The 8,439-nt window shown below is 43.5% G+C and overlaps 1 long non-coding RNA gene across 1 annotated transcript in view; it reads left to right on the top strand.

The window, feature by feature from the left end:
• The first annotated feature begins 2,441 nt into the window (after nucleotides 1–2,441).
• Nucleotides 2,442–8,439, top strand: part of LOC109282750 (uncharacterized) — a 37,301-nt gene continuing 31,303 nt past the window's right edge. Inside the window, exon 1 of the long non-coding RNA XR_002089775.2 lies at nucleotides 2,442–2,527. This is a non-coding gene — a long non-coding RNA (uncharacterized LOC109282750). The remainder of the gene's footprint in view (nucleotides 2,528–8,439) is intronic.

The following is an 8,439-nucleotide window of genomic DNA, read 5'->3' as shown; positions in this document are numbered from 1 at the left end:
GCTGGCATCTTCAGATTAAGACTGGCTGTCTCCCTGTAAGATATTCTCTAGTCACATACAAGGTATCCGGCTTGACATAGGAGCAACTGTGTGAAATGTAACAGCAGGCTTGTCTACATGTGCCCCTTTTAGGCAGGATTAGCCTAAAATTGCCATTTTTAAGGTGCATTAAGGGTGCATGTCCACACGTGTGCCCTTAATGCACCTTAAAAATGGTGATTTTAGGCTAATCCTGCCTAAATTTGATACCTGCTTAAAGCAAGGACCAAATTGAAGCTGGTATACCTAAGTCGCATTAGCCCACGTGTAAATGCTTAATGTGCATTAATGCGGTGTGCAATCCATACACTGTGTATTAGCATGGCTACATGTGGGCTAATGCAGCTTAGTTATGCCAGCCTAAATTTAATGTGCCTTAATGTGCATTAGCGCATCTACATGTAGACATGCATCTAAATCACCTTTAATACGCCTTAAACAAAGGCACATTAAGTTTAGGCGTGCGTAACTACACGTGTAGATATGCTCAGCCAGTGATATAACCAGTGGATTAAAAAATGTATGGATCCCCATGAAACTCAGCGCGGTCAGTAAATTGAGTGATCCTGTTATGTCAGAGCCATGCAGAGCCCACTGTGGCTATGCCCCAGCCAGTCTCATGCTTGACGTCTCTGCTTATAAGTCTTTGAGGGCATTTGGCATCTGGCATGCATATGATAAAGGAAGTTCTTCAGTTTTGTTCCTTCTTGCCACCGATTTTCAAGATTGCATAAATCTTTTGCCTTTTACTAAAGATTTCTATTTTTCTAGGCCAAGAGACTCAAACAGCTGCTCATTTCCAGCCTCAGCACAATGTCCCAAGTGTGCTCTCACTGAGAGCTGGGTGCAATATTTATCCACAGAACGTAAATGGGAATTTGCCACTGTACAGTGAGCTGAGCTCCCAGGTTCCCATGGAAACCATTTAGCTGTTTTATATGAATGGATTATTGTACAAGGCAGAAAGCAGTCCTTGACATCATCACCATAGGGGGCAAGTTCAGTTATTAAATGGAAACAGTTAATAAAACACAGTAACAAGCATCTGGAAATAAACAGGCAGGCAGCTACATGCGGCAAATAAAACAGGCCCAAAATTTCCATTCTCGCCATGTTTGAGGAGTCAATCTTACGAAGTGAAATCCCACCCACACACCAGCCCAGCGACCCTCATCTGGACCTTGGGATCCCATGAGTTTGACACTCCTGGGATAGAGCATTTCTTTAGTTCTCAGATTCAGGTTCAGGTTCAATTGCTTTGCACAGTTTTATGGCTTTCTGGCAAAAGAGAACATTGCAAGCATCCCATTCCTCTAAGCAAGAACCTTTTTACAAAGTTGGGGACAAGAAGGCATTCATCTTGATATTGTCCAAAAACTTTCTTAAAGTGTTTGAATCAACATGATTCCCATTATTTTCAGAGATAATCTTTAAGGATTTGGGAGAGAGAACTCAAAGGGAAGGTGTTAAATGCTGGGGAGGGAAAGGTGTGATGGTATTGGAGAAGATGTTCAGGATTGCTGCAGGAGAAGCTGAAACGGTGAAATAGTGAAGGGAAGCGTGGAATTTAACAACCTTTAAATAATTACATTTATGTTCACAAAGCAAATCTTGTTTGTATTAGTTTTATGCCATGAAGACAATTGGAAAAGACGAGGAAAAAGAAGGAAGCAAATCTCAGTCATCTTTATGCAAGCCTTCAGAAAAGCACTGCTGAATAGATATATGAAGTCTAGCATTTATGTCATTGAAAACAGAGTCCCAGTGCATGGCTCGGGAAAAGACAAGGAAAAAAGGAAGCAAATCTCAGAGGTGTGCATTTCACTTAGTTCACAATACTAAGTTCATCAGTTGAACCTTGTTTAAAAAGACAAACTGCTCCTTCAGCCTTCGACTGATTTTGTTCCTCGTTGTCTTTTATTACAATGACCTCCTTTTCCTCCATATTTTCTAGTTCATTTGAATGTTCAGAGATGTTGCTGGACTAGTTTGCAGCTTTCTTTGCTTTCAGATTTTGTCTTTTACATTCAGACTGGAGATGTTCACAAAACAGATCACTTAGTCCTAGTCCTGGTCCTTCTGTCCTTCAGGTTTGTAGAGGTCTACTTTACTCATACTTGCCTGACTGGGTAGTCAGTCAGCTCCCTGAGACATCTTTGCAGATTTCTGAGACATCTTTGGACTCAATGACAGAGGTTAGACGGGGGGTAGGGGGTATCTTCCAATAGGACCGTAAAGTGTTTTTCTGTCAGTTGACCTGCTGTGATGACCCTGCCAGACTTGATGTTGCCTTTCCCAACTTCCCATGCTCTTTTACTGCCAAACCCGATGTTCACTGTGTTGACTCCTGGTTTCTATAGTAGCAGTGACATCACAAAGATTCAGTTTCACCAGCAGCTAGAGCTGTGCTAGCCCTCCAGTTACAACGCCGGGCTGGGCCAGGTTTGGAGACGGGAACTGAGAACAGGGAGTGTCATCCTCCTATGCTGTAAGTGAACCTCTTTGCCACCACATACACACTATGACTTTCCTGGATGCAGGGAGTGTGAAGGAAGATTAATGAGGAGGTCTTGTGACTTTGTGGGGCCTCAGGTGGGAAATGCAAAGATGAGTTTGTGAGCGGGTAGGGCAGCCAGAAGCTCAGCATGTGGTTCTGGAGAAGTTGAAACTTGGGCTTCCTCCCCAACGCCCTCATCTAGCCAGCCTGACTTCCTCTATTTAGGGGTGTACCAGCATCCCTCTTTCCCCACAGGACAGTCAAACATTAGGAGATGCTGAAACCCATGCTAATAACAAGTCTGTCCTCATGCAGGGGCCTCCAGTTTATAACTGGTGGGAACAGGATAAAGTAAAGACTGATAAACCAGGATCCTCATCATCCACAAGTGACAGAAAGTCCTAATGCTTGGTGTTGAAGTAGGACAACGAGTAAGGAAGTAGATCATGTTGAACCTGAGTACATGTGTATGTTTACAGGAAGCCAACTGCCAGGATACTGAATGGGAGGGTTGTGTGGGGTGCTGGTGGGACAGGACCCAATAACAGAAGTTAGAAGTGGGTAGGGGGCATCTTCCAACAGGATTTGCTTGAGATAAGAGAATATTATGGGGGTTACAGGCTGGCTTTCACTTCCTAGAGTGATTGGTGGGGTGGTGTGTGGGTGACCCTATGAGCCTTGTGAGAATGGATTTCCAACCCCGTCCACTAACGGTGAGTATTGTATTATATAGTAGTGGTTCCACGAGGAGGTCTTCCACATTGGCATCTTCCACAGACTGGGTCACCAAAACTAGCTTCTAGGTCCTGAGGAAGCCATGATGGAAGAATAGCAGTCCAGTGAGATCTTGAGGGATACCTCTTGTATGGCAAAGCTGCCCATTGCCTATGAAAGCTCAGGCCTCTCTGAACCAGTTAGTCTGAAGTCAGGCAGAACATGGCAGGGTGACTCTTTAGAGGTTCACATAGCTAACTACCTCATAGACATGCCTGTACATTTAGCATGGACCCAGGTATACCAGTATAAAGCTTTCTCACACCAGTATTTCCCATTCCATAAGGGAATCACTGCACCACTAGTATGCAAGTATAACAGCACAGCAAGCAAGGACTGGACACCTGGGTGCATGAGCCACTGAAACTGGGTACCAGGTTCTCCAGCATGTTGCAGAGAAAGGGTGCTTTCCCTGGATACTATCTTTACTTCTTGCTGCCAATTCCTCTATAACAAGAAAAGCTCTGTGACAGCTCTGTTTGGCTACCTGAGATGCTGCTGGGTCTATTGTTGTTGAGCCAGCTACATTATTTTCACCTGCCATTCTTTACAGTGGTGAACTGGGATGAGGCTGTAGGGGAGGAGGCCTCACTGGGGCACGCTGCCGTGCTGTGCAGAGGTCCCAGCACCAGGAAGGGCGCACCTGAACACAGACACAGTGTCACAAGCACCCATGTCACGAGTTTGCCTGTTGACAGCCAGAAGTACAGGGACCCAGAACCCCGAGCCCTGCTGCACCTATGTCGTTGAGAGCTGGCAGGTTGTGTGGCTGCAGCAGGGGCTAGCAGGCCTGCAGTTTTGACCCCACTGTGGCTTTGCACATACAAGTGACATGAGTTTGGCTCTCAGAATTTTGGGGTGCAATTTCTCTGAACCCCCTACACCTAACTCATTGAAACTTGTCAGGCTTCATTGTCTCAGCAGGGGATAGCAGGCCTGCAGTTTTGACCCTGCTGTGGCTTCACACGTACAAGTGACATGAGTTTTTCTCTCAAAATTTTGGGGTGCAGTTTCTCCAAACTCCCTGCACCTATTTCCTTGAAACTTGGCAGGCGTCATGATTTTAGATGAGGCTATCAGTCCTGCAAGTTTCATCCAAGTCTGGCCAGAAATGACAAAGTTATAGCCTGTTTCAACCTTCCCCATTATATCCTATGGGCAAAACATCGAAATGGCAAAACGTTTCGACGAAACAAAACTAACAGCCATTTCGACTCGAAACAAAAGTCGAAATGAAACACTGTTCTGTTGAAATGTCGAAACGCTGGCCAAAATGAAATGCTTGTTTTGCACAGCCCTACTGGATAGCACTGTGGGGCTGAGAACAGACCACCTGGAAAGCACAACCAAAATGTCCAGTGGCAGAAAGAGTAGTTGTTGAAAATAATCATTGTCTGCTTTTGTTTCATGAAGCACAGTTGTGTTTCAGGTGGGTGAGTATTTCATGGAGGTATAAATTAGAGTTTTCTTTAACAATCTTTTTGCAGCAGGATGTTGGCTGCCATGGTCTGCTTTCCGTGTGGCAGATTGGGATGTTATGTCTTCTGGGTGTGTCAGGGTTGAGTAGTAGTTTTGCTAATAGGTTAAACACTGGATTTGGACAGAATGGTTTGGATAGGAACAATCCTGCCATCTCAGGCAGGGGGTTGGACTAGATGACCTCTGGAGGTCCCTTCTAGCCCTACTTCTCTATGATTCTATGAAATATAGACAATAAGGGGGAAAACAGACATTCCTAAGTACTTTTGGGAAGGTAAAGTGATGACGACTTTATTTACAAAAAGCTTTTTCCTAGGGCTGCCTCTACGGTTTTGAATTCCAGGCATCAGTGATAGATCTTCCATACCTAGAGATCAAGGCCTTCTTCATGACAGGCTTTTCTGTCCCTGTCAGAAAAAAGAGTTAAACCACTTAGGGGTAGATAAAGAACTGCACAGTTTAACCCCATGCCTCCCACAATCTTGTCAACACCCAATGGATTATTTGGTCATTTTAAAATCTGAAACAAAGTCAAGCAAATCATAAATTGTTCAAGAGCAACTCACTGAGAAAAGCAAAATGCATCAAATATACTATTGGTCACAAATGAGCCCTCTAGTCCTAGTTGGGAGGCCTAATCAAGGCACATTTTATAATAAAGCATTTGGATAATCCTAGAAAGAAAGGAATCATAAATTACAAGAGCAGTATACTATGATGCTACAGTGGGCCTGCAAATGTATAGTCAAGGATAGGACAGGTCCTTGGTTACACTGCAGATTAGGATCAATTTAAGTCTTTGCAATAGCACGTAATGAGGTTACATCTTTGGAAACCCCTACTTCAGACAAAGGAAAGCAGTGATTTCTATTAACTGAGATTGTTCCTTCCAATCAGCATCCATAGCACCTAGGGGCACATTTCAGTACAGCTACAGTGAGAGTTGGATTGATGCTATTTGCTGATGCAGACCTGGCCTACCAGAGTGCATTGCCTGCCTTCTGCGATGCTCTTTCTCTAAATTCTGTGCTGCTGATGACACTTGTCCCTAGACCAGAGCTGATTGTACCAGACACTCCCAAGCTGTGGAATAAAAAGCAATTGGAATTGGAATGAATGAAGAGCCCTAAAGTATCACCAGTTAATCAATTTCAAATTTTAATAGCTAATGAATAAACCTCAGGTAATAGTTTGGATCTGCAGCTCTTGGCTGAATGACATTTCAGCATCCTGTGGATTGTGGATTGCTTTTCTGCATTCACTCAGACACTCGCAATCTTTTTTTGCTGCTGACACAGATAATGATTTGGTCTGGCTCCATCCCTGTTGCAGCTCTAGAATTTAAAAGAAACGCAGGGAAAATGTCAGGTATCCTTTTTATTCCAGAGATCACAGGAGCCATGTGTGCTCCTCACCTGGAAAGCCTGGATGGGTGCAGTGGTTCTATCCACACAACCACCACAATAGCCCACTGTGCTTTGAGAGGGAGATAACTCTCTGACCACTCATTTAAGGAGAAATGGGGCCAAAGGACTTGCACTTACTTACACGAGTGGTAAAACTGGTGCAATGATATTACATTACATTGCATTGAACATACCTAAAGATTTTGACAACTCATAGATTCACAATACACACAGACAGCAGGGCCCCTTGGGGAAAAAATAGGTTGGGGGGAGGTGGGTTTCTAGGGAATCTCTGTGCGTTTGCGTACCTATGCAGAGGCTGCCAACGATGGGCTTTCCATGCATTGCTGAGCACTAAAATCAGGGATCTACTCCATAGCACAGCCACTGCCAGTGCCAACTTACAGGAGGAAAAAGCACTGAGTGGAGTCATGAAACTCTCTATACTGCACTACTGCCCATTTGGTCCTAAGGCAACGATTCTCAACTGAGGTGATGTGAGATCCTTTTAAGGTTGTTGTGGGGGGCCATACAGTATTAGCACCATTCGGTGCCACTTACACATGAGGTGAGGTGAGGTGAACCCAGAGATTTCGAATAGCAATCCATAGCATCATAAACATTTCACCTGTTGTAGTCTTTCTGAGTTTTTGCAACAGAAGAATCGCTCCATTATTTTTCTGTAGTCAAAAAATGAATGAAGTTAGTTTTTGAAAAGAGGTAGTAAATTCAGAAAAGTTGCAGAGCGGCACCTTGAGTTTAAAAGGGATTGAGAACCATTGTCCTAGGCAATGCATCTCCAAAACAAACTTGTCTTGGATTGCAAAGAATAGTAAAGCCCCAAACACAAAATTTTGGGGAAAATAATGGAGCATTTTAATTCGTTTTCTTCCTGAGGTCTTCCTACTTCCTTAACAGAATCCACGTGGTATCTTCAAATTCAGTGATTCTCAACCAGGGTGCTGCAGAACCCTAGGGTATTATAAGAACCTTTTAAGCATGCCATGGGGTGCCATACAATATTGGCACTCTTAGGTGTGCAAACACCTACATAATTCACAAGATAAATCCTGAGATTTCAAACAGGAAACCATAGCATCAGAAACGTTCTCACCTGTTTTGAGAGACAGACCTCTTTTGGTGGAATAGGAAATGAAAGTGCATCTTTCTTCAGTGCAACCACAAATTCAAGATATTTGCAAGGGTTACTAAGCCCAAGTGTTTCATCAATTATAATGTTATGGTTATTCACATGTGTTTTTCCTATTGTTTTAAAAATGTGTTTCCAATCATACATGGTTGTACAGCTCCTAACATAGCTAATTCAGGATTGGGTTGCTAGGAATTACTGCAGTGCAAATGAACAAGCAATAATTTGGATATTTTTGAGGGAAAAGGGCAGGTGTCAACTTCCCTATACCCATGTAACACGATAATGTTTCTTTATAATATAGAATCTGTAAATTAAATGAGGACTCCCAACTATCATACATTAGGCCTGGAAAAGGAGTCAGAGGTAGGGAAGACACATTATTTTATCTGTTTTTATGAGACAGTTTAAAAGTAAAGTCTGGCCCACATTTCTCAGGAAAAAGCATATGCTTTGTGTTTGCATTTAAAACACCATTAAGATAAAAAAGTCAGTGAAGAGGGAGATACCAGACATGTAGACCTGTGTTTCATAGAATCATAAAATAATTTAACATTAGTGTTGGAAGGGATTTCAGGAGGTCACACCTAGTCCAAGCCCCTGCTCAAAGCAGGACCAACCCTAACTAGATCATCCCAGCCAAGGCTTTGTCTAGCTGGGCGTTAAAAGCCTCCAAAGATGGAGATTCCACAATGTCTCTAGGTAACTTGTTCCAGTGCTTTACTTTGCTAGTGAGAAAGTTTTTTTCCTAATATCTAATCTAAACTTCCTTTGCTACAACTCGAGACCATTGCTCCTTGTTTTGTCATCTGCCACCACTGAGAATAGTCCAGCTCCATCCTATTTTGAACCTCCTTTCAGGTAGTTGAAGTCTGCTATTAAATCCCCTCTTGGTTTTCTCTTTTCCAGACTAAACAAGACCACTTCCCTCAGCCTCTCCTCCTAAGTCATGTGCCCCACTCCCCTAAAATTTTTCATTGTCTTCCTCCGCTTGTCCACATTCTGTAGTGGGGGGCCCAAAACGGGACAATCGTACTCCAGATGTGGCCTCACCAGTGGCAAGTGGAGGGGAATAATCACTTCCTGCGATCTGC

Source organism: Alligator mississippiensis, chromosome 8 (assembly GCF_030867095.1).
Source record: "Alligator mississippiensis isolate rAllMis1 chromosome 8, rAllMis1, whole genome shotgun sequence".
NCBI classification, from domain to species: Eukaryota; Metazoa; Chordata; order Crocodylia; family Alligatoridae; genus Alligator; species Alligator mississippiensis.
The sequence above is the reverse complement of the archived record's forward strand: the minus strand, read 5'-3'. Positions and strand labels throughout refer to the sequence as shown.